Below are 13,163 nucleotides of genomic sequence, written 5' to 3'. Positions count from 1 at the left end.
AAGCAGCTTATAAAATTTGAAAATGTAAAGTATAGCATAAACTCAGAAAAAAAGAATGCATTATAAGAAAAGTCATGTGATAAGCTCTAAAACAAACAACAAAAATTTCAGCTGCAAATCACAGTATCCATGAAACAGCTAGGAGATATTTACTTGGCACATTAAGAATATTAATTTGGGTGAGAGGACATCTTGCCTGGGAGAGCATTCTATAAGTGGGAAGCCACAACTGAAAAGGCCCTCTCCCTTGTTGCCAGCCTTTGAACCTCCCTCAGATGACATCATCTGGGGACAGGTCTCAGATGACCATCAAAATGGTCAGTTAATTCTATATTGAGAAAGGTGACCTGAAGATGTTGGGCTCCTGACTATAAGAACATAAGAAGAGCCTGCTGGATCAGGCCAGTGGCCCATCTAGTCCAGCATCCTGTTCTCACAGTGGCCAGCCAGGTGCCTGGGGGAAGCCCGCAAGCAGGACCCGAGTGCAAGAACACTCTCCCCTCCTGAGGCTTCCGGCAACTGGTTTTCAGAAGCATGCTGCCTCTGACTAGGGTGGCAAAGAACAGCCATCATGGCTAGTAGCCATTGATAGCCCTGTCCTCCATGAATTTGTCTAATCTTCTTTTAAAGCCATCCAAGCTGGTGGCCATTACTGCCTCTTGTGGGAGCAAATTCCATAGTTTAACTATGCGCTGAGTAAAGAAGTACTTCCTTTTGTCTGTCCTGAATCTTCCAACATTCAGCTTCTTTGAATGTCCACGAGTTCTAGTATTATGAGAGAGGGAGAAGAACTTTTCTCTATCCACTTTCTCAATGCCATGCATAATTTTATACACTTCTATCATGTCTCCTCTGACCCGCCTTTTCTCTAAACTAAAAAGCCCCAAATGCTGCAACGTTTCCTCATAAGGAAGTCTGTGTGATGCAAGAAACCCAAAATTACAGCATCCACAACAGATGGCTGCCTAACCTCTAAATGAAGTCCTCTAGCAAAGGAGTGCCTATAAACCCTTTTGCAAGTGACTCTGTTGTTGAATTGCATCTACTATGAAGAAGATTCTCCGAATGATCAATCGAAATACAATCCTTTCCTCTATAATAATAAAGAACAAGTCTGTTGCCTTCTTCTATGTTTCAGCCATTCTTGTTTTGACAAGAAGTAAAATGTCCCCATTTTAATTTATTCTTTTCAAGGTTTAAAATATCCTATTCCTTCAAATGTTTGTCATGTTTACTACTGCATTCAGTTTTTGAATGGGCATAGGATGACATTGTGGTTTATATGCAGAACTTTGCATTTTCCCCAATTAATGTAGGAGTTGCTTGACACACAAGGAGCCTTCAAGAAGCTTGCAAAATTTAAAAACATAAAGCATAGCATAAAGAGCAGTGCATTACAATAAAAGCTATACAATAATATATAAAACAACAGCAAAAACATCAGCAGCAAAACACATCGTCCGTCAAATACGGAAGAGACATTTGTAAGAGACTTTTTGCCTGTCACCATAAGAAAGTTAATTATGGCACCAGGAAATGTTACTGGGGAGAGTATTGTACAAGTGGAGACCCACAACTGAAAAGACCCTTTCTCGTTTGCAAGTTGTTATGCCTCAGCTGGGAGGATTCCTCATCAGAGGCCTTGGCATTACACTAAACCCTGGATCAGGCTCAATTTGGGGGCAAGGAACCAGGAGCCTTAGATGAGGCCAAGGAGGGGCTGTCCACACCAATTGGAAATTCAGTCTCTGCTGTTAAGGCTGAACATCCCTAGCCTGAAGGAGAGACAGCACCTCAAATAACAGACAGAAATAGGGTTGCCAGGTTCAAGGCCTGAAACTGATCCTGTATCTTTAGGAGAAGAGAAAGTCAGCCAAGTGCAGGTGTTCTTGCAACCCTGTAATGGGAAAAACCACAAGGTGGAATTCTCCCTGCACAACTTTTAAAGATACAACAGACCTCTTGGAGGCTGGGTCTGGAAACCAAGAGATCTTCTGTATATTTAAAAGTTGTGCAGGGAGAAGGGAGAATTTCACCTTGTGGTTTTTCCCATTACAGGGTTGCAAGAACACATGCACTTGGCTGACTTTCTCTTCTCCTAAAGATACAGGATCAGTCTCAGGCCTTGAACCTGGCAACCACAGAAACCCAGCCCATTTGGAGAAGTATCCAGCTGCAGGCAAGGGCTTCTTGGGAATGAAAGCCCTCTCTGGAGTAAGGCCCTTCTCTTGAGGAGACCTCTAATGATGGGAGTCAGCTAGGGTCTAGTTCCAGCAGCTCCATATCAAAAACCCTAGTGCAAGGGTGGAAGAGCTTCTGGAACAATGCATCTGTATCAGCACTGTAGTTTGTGTACCAGCTGATCGCCTGCCAATTCTGATTCTGGCCATGGACTACCCTGGACCTGTCTTTTGTCTAGGCCCTTATTTGCCCATGGACCAACTGGAACACTACCTTGGACTGTCCTGACCTTGCCTCTCACTAGACCTATTGTTTTGCACTCTGATTACCTTTACCCCAAATACATTTTCTAAGTAATAGTTGAGTGTCTAAATGAACACCCAGGCCACATTCACACCATACATTAATTCCACTATTATTCCACTTTAAACAGTCATGGCTTCCCTCAAAGAATCCTGGGAAGTGTAGTGTGTGAAGAGCACTGATAGTTGTTAGGAGACTCCATTTCCCCCCTCAGAGAGTTACAATTCTCAGAGTGATTTAACAGAGAAATCTGGGAACTATAGCTCTGTGAGAACAGAGGTTGTCTAGTAACTAATAAAAACATTTTGCACTAGATGCAGTCTCTGAACAATCTTCAAAGGCAGTCCAACAGAACGTGCATTGCAGTAATCCAGGCTTGAGTTTACCAGAGCATAGATTGCTTCAGCCAGGCTATCCATGTCCAGATAGGGTTGTATTTGGGCCACCAGCCAAAGTTGGTGGAAGGCGCTCAATGCCACTGAGGCCACTTGAGCATCAATTAACAACAGTGAAAGCAGTTGGACAGTCAAACTACATAGCTGATCTTTTAGAGGGAGTGTGACATCCCTCAAGAATAGGCTGTATGCAGAAAAACCACCCACTAGCAGCATCCTAGCCTTGTCTGGATTAAGCTTTAGTTTATTGGCCTTAAACCAGGCCATTATTTCAACAAGGCAATGATTATCCACATCCACTACCTCACCTGCAAATTTCAATCTTATGATCTATTAGTGAGCCCATCTGCTGGTATAATCATCAAGCCTGCATTTCCATACCAAATTATTGGGACAAACTTTGTCAAATGCTGTCCTGAAACTAAGATAGTATATCACAGCTGTAATATATCCATATCCTCATGGCTTACCTGTGGAGTCTTCTTTCTGGCTGAAATAACAGCAATATTGGCAGAAATTGCAGAGAAACATCCTCCAATGATGACTATCAGATTGTTCTTCTTGTGACACCTGAAGTTGGGGACAAACTTATGTTTTGTGGAAAGGAGGCTCAGAGTGGCCTTATAGGTCATCCTTGCAGTGAAGTAGCTATTGAAGATATGAAACCCCAGAGATATATTTGGTAAGATGTTTGGATTTTCATTTATCTCTTTGACAGCAAATGCTAAGGCCAAGATGTGCTGGTAGTTCTTAGGTACTGAACTGTAAAAAAAGAGTTACAGCTCCTTAATAAAAGAATTACAACAACAAGAAGAAAAATGCATTTTTTATGTTTCACCAAAGTCTTTATTAGTTAGCCTATGGCATATGTTTCATCATCATTTATCTGAATACTTTCAAGTTTGAGATGAACCTTAGAATTACAGAAGACAACTGAAGAAAAAAATGATATAAGAAATATTCCTTTTGGGATCATTATTCTAGAACTTGATAATAAAATGTTCAGCGAATGTATTTGTCATGTCATTTCATTGCAATAGCATCACTACCAATCGGATGAAAGCATTGTGTATATGTGTACTTATTCAACATTAGTCACACTCAGAGTAGACCCATTGAAATAAATGGATATACTAGCTTAACTTTATTAATTTAAATTCAACTACCTTAGATACAACTTACTGAATAGAACTCATTCTCTCTCTCTGTGAGTGTGTATTACGGGTATGCATAGAATTTCAATTAATCCTGTATCCAAAGCCAAATCATCTGGAGAGATACAGAAGGTATCCAGGATCAATCAGGCTCCCTCCAAATCACTATATCCCCCCCCAAAAAAGCTTTGTGATCAATTTGGAGGCAAAGAGAGAGGGAGCCAATAAGAGTATGTTTAATTACATCTCCTTAATCCTTGCAGCCATCTTGCTGAAATCCTGTGAATTACATATTTAGTAGTGTGTCTAAGATGTGTGGTCACAAATTGCCCACAAAAACAATGTGTAAGAAGCAAGACCCCTTTTAATCCTACCCAAACAAACTTTAATGGTACTTAGCACCCCATTGTACACATACCTTTCTGAAATTTGGCAGGTATGTTATCGAGGGGTCATTGCTATGATGTTTGCTATTTTCATACACACTGTCCACAAAATAGTACAGCAATTTAAGTGGATGCTTTTTAAAAAATAACCTCCAAACTGTAAAGTCTATCCTTGCTGTTACCAAGCTGAAATTGGGCAGTATTCACCCCTCAGAAGCACTATTATGCCTGCAAATTTTGTTTAATTCTGTCCTCCTCCCCCCAAAAAGTAACAAGACAGTTGTGTTTTTGTTTTGAAAAAATGAATTTTAAGGATTCCCAGCACACACAAAAATATACTTATTTGTCTGGAACTTGCTGAAAGTTACACGCCTTCCATGTTTCATTAGATTCTGTTGAAAGCATCCAGGCACTTGCTCTGGATCCCAGAAAGATGTAGATAATCGCTTAAAACATATATTTAAATTTAATGCAAAATGTTTTGGCTTCCACCTTCTTCAACTGCCCTGATGTGTATCACAGAGTGTCACAGCCTCTGTGATTTTGTTTCAGTTGTTGCCATAGAAATGTCATCTGATCTAAGAATAATGGAAATGTAAATATTTCTAGATATATAGACATGCAATTTTAACACCCCATGGTTTCAATGTGATATCCCTCTGTTACAGCAAATACAGAGCATTCCTTCCTCAGTGTTCTGCAAGTATCACATTATTTAATTCACATCAGAGGTGAAGGAGGCAACAACTGAAACATTATGCTATCACTTTTCCATGTCTCTGTTTTGTTAGTCAGTATAATACACTTGTATTGTATTGTATGGGACACTTTTTTCATCTCTCCAGTGATATTCTCTTCCTTCACTCATTACACTGAGGATCTCAGGTCCAACAGCTTCAATAAAAGAATTGTACAATGGCAAGAAGTGAGTTCAAGGAAACTGATAATGGATCACTTCTATTATGTGCTGTCCAAGATACATTAATGCAATTGAAGGACACTTAGAATGGGGAAATGAAATTCTTTTATTAAATTTATATCCTGCCCTTGCTCCCAGTAGGAGCCCAGGGCAGCAAAGAAAAATGCTAAAAACTCTCTAAAACATCTTAAAAACAGACTTTAAAATATATTAAAACAAGACAGCTTTAAAAAACATATTAAACAAAACAGCTTTAAAAACCTCTTTTTTTAAAAAAAAAGCCTTTAAAACACCTTAAAAAGCAATTTCAGCACAGATACAGACTGGGATAATATCTCTACTTAAAAGGCTTGTTGAAAGAGGAAGGTCTTCAGTAGGCACCAGAAAGATAACAGAGATGGTGCCTGTCTAATATTTAAGCAGAGGGAATTCCAAAGGGTAGGTGCCATTACACTAAGGGACTGCTTCCTATGTAGTGTGGAAAGGATCTCCTAATAAAAGGAGCATTGTGATTAACTGGGTATATAAGGGATAAGATGATATTTCAGGTATCCTGGTACCAAGCTGTGTAGGGCTTTGTATGCCAAAACCAGAACCTTGAACTTTGAGAGATGATATAGGACGTGGAAGGTACAAAGGGGAATCTTTCACAAAGTCACCTACATTGGAAAGCAATACAGTACCCCAGATATGTTAAGGCCATGCATGGTGAATGAAGACAAATTCACAAATTATTTTCTAAAGTACATATTTCCATATGATATTTTCATTTTTGTGTATTTTCAAGCAAATGAGTATGAGTAACTGGGTACAAGACTATGTTTGCCAATGAATGTAGCATACAAACTCTACTTAAAGAATCAGACTCAGCTGCCAATCCCTCACTAGTGTCCCTTAAATTTCAGCAATGCATGAGAGAGGGCAGAGATGGAGGCAAAGAATAAGAATAACCTTAAAGGGAAAAAAACAGAACATGTATTTGTGCACATTATATTTCTTATCATTTTGTAAAGTGCTTAAGATTTTTCTGGTATTAATAAATAATAATTATGTGACATACAGAAACAGAAGAGAGTAGAAAAAGAAGGCCAAACAAGAGATGGATTGATTCCATAAAGGAAGCCACAGACCTGAACTTACAAGTCTGGACAGGGTGGTTCATGACAGAAGCTCTTGGAGGTCACTGATTCATAGGGTCACAAGTCGTAATCGACTTGAAGGCACATAACAACAACAATGTGACATAAATAAATAAAATCCTATCAAAAAGTATAATTTAACATGCAATTATTCTGCAAAAGCCTAATATAAATTCACAGAGGTAGGGGGAAATTGAGTAACAAGTTGGAGGGTTGCTCAAATTCCATTTTTAGCATACCAGATATTTAAAAATGCTTAATGAAGCATAGCTTTGCGATATGATGTGCTCTCGGTTTTAGTGGTCTGAGAATTTTAAACACAGAAAGAATGGTCTGAGAATTTTAAACACAGAAAGAACGGTCTGAGAATTTTAAACACAGAAAGAACCTTACATAGGTTCGTCAATCAAGTTCTTTGTAGGCTGTTCTATGAAAGAGATGTTATCATAGTTTAAAAACACCTGAGAAACAATTCCCCCAATGATGAGGTCACCCGGCTGGTAAAAGTTATGAGGAATAGGGAGGGGATCTTCAAATATGCTGCAGTTAATGGAATGTGTCTTGGATATAGTATGAGGCAACTTTACAAGCAGCAACACCATCACCAGCATGACCCTGTAGAAACTACTCCAAATGTTGATTCCCATGTTACAACATAATACTTGACTGTTATCTGTTTTGGTACAGTCTCCCTTGAATGGTGGTAGATTGTGGTGTTACACAGATTTACAGCTTGGCATCTTAGGAAAATTGTGCACCATCTTCTGCTCTCATATTGGGTAATGGCTCTGTGCATCAGAATTCCTGAACACTGTATTCTGTTTATCCACAGTTTCTCCAAAAGAATATGAGGTTCATTATAGTGAGGCATTCTTATGTTGCAACAGCTTATAAGAATGTGTGTGTTAACTCATTCCAAACATTCTTCTCCATTTTCAGTTTTTCCCAATAAAGTGGAAGATTATTAACTGGGCAGGAAGAAAGGATGAGGATAGAGATACTAATGGGATACTTTTTTGGGGTAAAAATTATGGCAGAATCAGTTGGTGGGAAACATACTCTAACATATAAAGGGTAAACAATCACCTACAAGAATGACAGAGCCCGACCTATGCCGAGATCCCATTCTCAACAAAACAAGAGTTTTATATCCTTTGTTCAGATTCTGATTGTTGATCTTGCTAATGACATCTGTGTGTCCGTTGTGTTAAGAGGAGGGAAACTAATAATTTTGAGAATGATAGGTATGAGTATGAACCACACCTATAATTGTGGTTCATAATCACACCTATCATTGTGTGCTGGTGTCCTCTGAAGTCACATCATGAGTGATATGAATCTCCCCACCCCCAATCTTACAACTATTATTTTCTTCTTTGAGGGATAAGTAGTCAGTGGCATTTAGGCAGGAAGGTCTAAGCTGTAAGCTGTATTTGTCATCAAACCACTTAAAAGTTTGGACTTAAAAGCTGGGAAACTTGAAAATTTTATCTTCATGAGAACATTAACAGATCATATCCAACTCCTCTTTGCCCAAAATCATCATCATATTGTGATGATGATGTTATAATTCAAAGTATTTATTTATGCATGACTATCAGTGTGCATGACATAACCTAGGCAAAAAGGAAGGGGGGGAGAAATATAGATAGATCTCCAGTCCATGGAGTTTACAGTCTAAATTTTGAGTGTATCTGTATCTGGGAGCAGACGCAGGTTGAGCAACAGGAGGTTCTGGGCTAACTGAAAAGTTGTCTTTATGGCCTATTTACAGAGATTGGCAGTGGTTCTACTAGACTTCCAAGTAGCATCATTTCCCAGACAAGCTGTCTAAGATCTTTTTGATGGTCAGGGAAAACCTTATGTTCCGGTGCAATCCCTTCTATACAGTCTTTGGAAGAGACAAAAAAGTGAGTCAAGGAAAGACCCCCTATTCCCCTCACAGAGTTAGAATCCCAAGAAGAGGGACTGACTGTTAAACCACTCTGGTCATTGGAGCTCTGTCAGGGGAATAGGAGTCTCCTAACAACTCTCAGCATCCTTCACAAACTACATTTTAAAGCAAAACATTTCAACTTCAGCTTTATTCAGCTGTTCTGAGGTGAATCAAACGGTGTTGCAATCTCCCAGATTTTTCAGTTGTTGCAACAGAAATGTCATTCAATTCAGGAATATCAGAAATAACAGAAACTTCTGGATATATGGACTTGACACCTTAACACAAGACAGGTGTCAACTTGACACCTGCCATTTATTCTCAGTCTTCTGTAACTCCCACAATTTAAAACCATTTGTTTTAAATCAAAGCAGCTGAAGAAGGCAGAAACAACAAAAACAGTTTCTATAAAGCACCCATATCTCTGTTTTGTTAATCACTGTCTGTGAGACATTTTTTGTATCTCCAGTGACATTCTTGTTATTTCACTCAATACATTGCAAATCTCTAAACCAAGTACAACAGTTTAAAGGAAAGAAATATAGAATACCATCAAGTTCAGTTCAAGCAACTGATAATGGATCATTTATATTATCTGATACCCCAGATGCAAGAATGCTACTAAGGGTACTTAAAATCCAGAGGTGAGATGATTTTGGAAGTGAAAAGCACAACTAGAGCATTACATTTGATAGCAATACCCAGATATGTTAGCACTGTGGGTGGTACCTACAGGGATGCTGAGAGTGTGATTGGCCCCAGTGAAAAAAAATTTTCAGGCCCCCCAGCAAGGGCAGACTGGCTAAAAATCTTTACACAGGATTTGTATTGATGTGCAAAAAACCCAAATATGATACTGCTAAGAAAGATAAAAACATATGCAACATAGCAGGGGGCCCAGGCTCTTTTCCGGACTGCCGGGCCTCGGTAATTTGTACCGGCTTTCCCCCCCTCTCATTGGCCCTGGGTGCCTAAAGGCCAATACAAAAATCTCTTTAAAAAAATATATATATATTCCTATGATATTTTGCTTGTACACTTTTAAATGTAAAAGAAAATTGAACATCAATTGGGAATAAGACTCTGCAAATATATGTGGCATACACATACTCGCATGTCGGTCAGCTGGAGGGAAGATGATGGTCCCAAGGTCACCTAGGGAGCTGAGGGGTGCTTGAACCTGGGGCTCCCCAGTACTTTCGATTTAACTAATAACTTCAGACTGGAACCCTGGTCTCTCTCGTGTTTTTAATTAACAATATTATGATAATGTTGTTATTTAATTTAATTTTTGTAAATTGTATTGTTTTTATTGTATTTTTATTGTATTTTTATACCTGTGTTTATTTTTCTTTGTAAGCCGCCTTGAGGGCCTTTGGTATTGGGATGTATACAAAATGCTTCCAGTCTGTGGGCCATTGTTTAGTTTTCCATATTTGTTGACTTGTTTTTGCCAAATTGCGACCGATTCAGTCTCAGTAACTTCTAGCAGCAGCTCTATTGGCATGGCATCTGTTCCTGGTGATTTGTTTCTTCCAAGTATTTTAAGAGCAGCTTTCACCTCACATTCTAAAATTTCTGGTGGTTCATCATATGGTTCCTCCTTGAATGAATCCTTGCATCTCTTTTATAGAGCTTCCCTGTTGATTATTCAACATCCCTACTCTTCATTTAAATTCCCCTTTAATTTCTCTAATCTTTTGGAATAGGGTTTTTGTTCTACCTTTTTAGTTGTCCTCTTCTATTTCTATACTATACCTATCGTAATAGTTCTCTTTGTCCCTATGTACTAGTCACTGTATTATTCCATTTAGGGTTCTGACCATGTTTCTGTCTCCATTTGCTTTCCTTCTGTCTTTAACCATTTTAAGAGTTTATTCAGTCATCCATTAAGGTCCTTGTCTCTTTTTAATTAGAGGTATTGTCTTTTTGCATTTTTCCCTGATAATGTCTCTGACTTCAATCCATAGTTCTTCTGGTTCTCTGTCAACTAAGTTTAAAGCCTTAAATCTGTTCCTTATTTGATCTTTATATTCTTCTGGGATGTTTTTAAAATTGAATTTTGGCATTATGATCATTGTTCTTCTTTAGCTTTATTCTGATTTTTGATATTACCTGTTCATGAACTGAACTGCAGTCTGTTCCTGGTCTTGTTTTTGCAGAAAGTATGGAACTTCTCCATCTTCTGCCACCAATTATGTAATCAATTTGATTCCTATATTGACCATTTGGTGATGTCCATGTGTTCAGTCATTTTTTTGGTTGCTCAAAAAATTGCAAGAAAAAAATTGTTGGCTTCACAGAATTCAATAAGTCTTTCTCCTACTTCATTTCTATCTCCTAAGCCCCATTTCACCATGATTCTAGTTCTTCTCTGTTCCCTACTTTTGCATTCTAGTCCCCTATGATTACCAGCAAATCTTCTTTTGGCGTGCAATCAATTTCTTGCTGTACTTCTGCATAAAATCTCTCCAGTTCCTCTTCTTCTGTTTGCCATTGGAGCATAGACTTGGATGATGGTTATGTTAATAGGTTTCCCATTTAATCTCATTAATATCACTCACTCAGACCTTGAATTATAGCTCCTGATTGCTTTTGCTATATCACCTCACTATTAAAGCAACCCCGTTTCTTCTTAATTTCTCATTTCCTGCATAAAATATTTTGTAGTTGCCTGATTGAAAATGTCCCAGTCTCATCCATTTTAATTCACTCATGCCAAGTATTGTAATGTTGATATGTTCCATTTCTTTCCTGACAATTTCTAGCTTTCCCTGGTTCATGCTTCCCACATTCTAGGTTCCTATTGTGTACATCATACACTTCCAGACTCTCTTTTTTCATCTGTGCACATCAACCTCTGGGCTTCCATTTGGCTTTGTCCCAGTGGCGGCATTAGTCACAGTGCTACTTGTACTTGTCTGTTGTTCTTCCCTGGTAGCTTGCTGAGTGCCTTCTGACCTGGGGGGTCTCATCTTCCAGCACTATCTCATGTTGCATTTTTGATACTATGTTCATGGTTTTTTTGTGGTAAGAGGTATTCAGAGGTGGTTTACCATTACCTTCCTCTGAATCTGGATGCATCTGGATGCTCAGGTTTGACCATTCCGCCTTGGGTGCCCCTGCTAGGAGTCTACCCTCTTGGTCTAGACTCCTGACTGCATTGGTCTTAGCTTCTTCAACACTGTCAAACCCCCTCACCACGTTAAGATGTGCATCCTAGAGGAGGTCATGTTTATTAGGAGAACTAAACTTCTTTTATGGGCAGTTATAACGCCTTTAGTTTTAGAATGTCCAGCTGAACAATTGTATACTGCTTACAGATATTTCTGATGTTCCAACTTTATAAACATCACTTGGATAAAACAAGTATCAGGGTTTATTTATAAGTCTATAATGATGATGATGATGAAAGGATTGACTGTCAATGTCAAGAGTTAAAACACTGATTTTATCATGGTTTACTTAAAATAAAAAGTAACAAAGTAATTCTATGGAAAATGACAAAATCCTTGTATACTCCTTAAGTTGATTTTCGCCTGGTCCACCTACCTCCTTGATTATTTTCTTAAACATTTCTCTCTGGCTAGACAATCCTGGGTTAGGATATAGCTGTAAGTCTCAGATCTTAGCCAGTGGAGGAATGCACAAGAATGCTACATGGGCCAACCCTGACCATGGTCACCATCCAACAGGCTAGCCTCACCCACCATCAGTGTCATACTCCCCCAACATCTGCTGCCTGGATTTGTGCATGTTCAACAAGCATTGGAGGAGTTTTTTGTGCCTCCATAAGTATGTGTCTATATAACCTCCATGCAAGGATGATTCCTTGAATGGAGGACCTTCAGCTGTATAAAACTAATGTCTTCTTCTAATGTCCATTGGCAATGCAGACAATAGGGAATCATGGCAGTGGCAGCATGGTAGACTGCATGGCAGCAATGACTGGCAGAGACATACTGCTGGGACTCATGAGCCCCTCCATGCATTCTGATGAGAAAGTATTATGTTTGCTGTTTATTTTAGACTGATATCTACAACCCTTCAGTTGGAACTAGGTACCTGCAGAGTTAACAGCTCACAAAGCTACTGCAACAGGGACTTGGCCTCTTGACAGAACACTTCTGGGCCTCCCCTGTGAGCCTGAGCTCTCATAGAAAAAGAAGGCTTCTGCTGCTGCCTGGGTTAACCCAGAGAACACCCAAGGAGACTTGAATCAGTTCAGAGACTGGGGATAATATTTATTGATTGATTTTAATTAATTGGGGTGCAGAGCATTCATTTTGGTGGAGTGATGGTTCACAAGTGTGTTCCCTGCATGGAAGGGGCTTGTGAAGGAGTGTCATGCCCCCTGCAGGTTTGAATCCTCCACTCACCACCTAGGGAGAAAGCACTTGCAAAGTTGCATTTTGGTGGGATCTGCAGCATTCCTACCCGATGCTCTCAGACATCTCCGGATTCCTCCAGGTGGCCTGACACAACTGAGGACAATCTGGAGTTGTCTTGACCTGACTGAACCCAAGGATGGCACTGAATGGTTATTAGTGAAAATTTAAAAAAATTCAATTAAAATTTCTTGAAAAAAGTTTTATTTATTAAGCTTTGGAATTATATTTTAATATCAACTATCACACAAATATATGGTGTTTTCATTGAAAGAGTACCTGTCTATATTTTGGAATGGAGGTGAACTATTGAGCCAAACCTTGCAAATTCCTGTTTCAATAAAAGAGCAGAAAAGGTTAGT

The sequence above is a fragment of the Rhineura floridana genome, chromosome 11, assembly GCF_030035675.1.
Source record: "Rhineura floridana isolate rRhiFlo1 chromosome 11, rRhiFlo1.hap2, whole genome shotgun sequence".
NCBI lineage: Eukaryota > Metazoa > Chordata > Lepidosauria > Squamata > Rhineuridae > Rhineura > Rhineura floridana.
The sequence above is the reverse complement of the archived record's forward strand: the minus strand, read 5'-3'. Positions refer to the sequence as shown.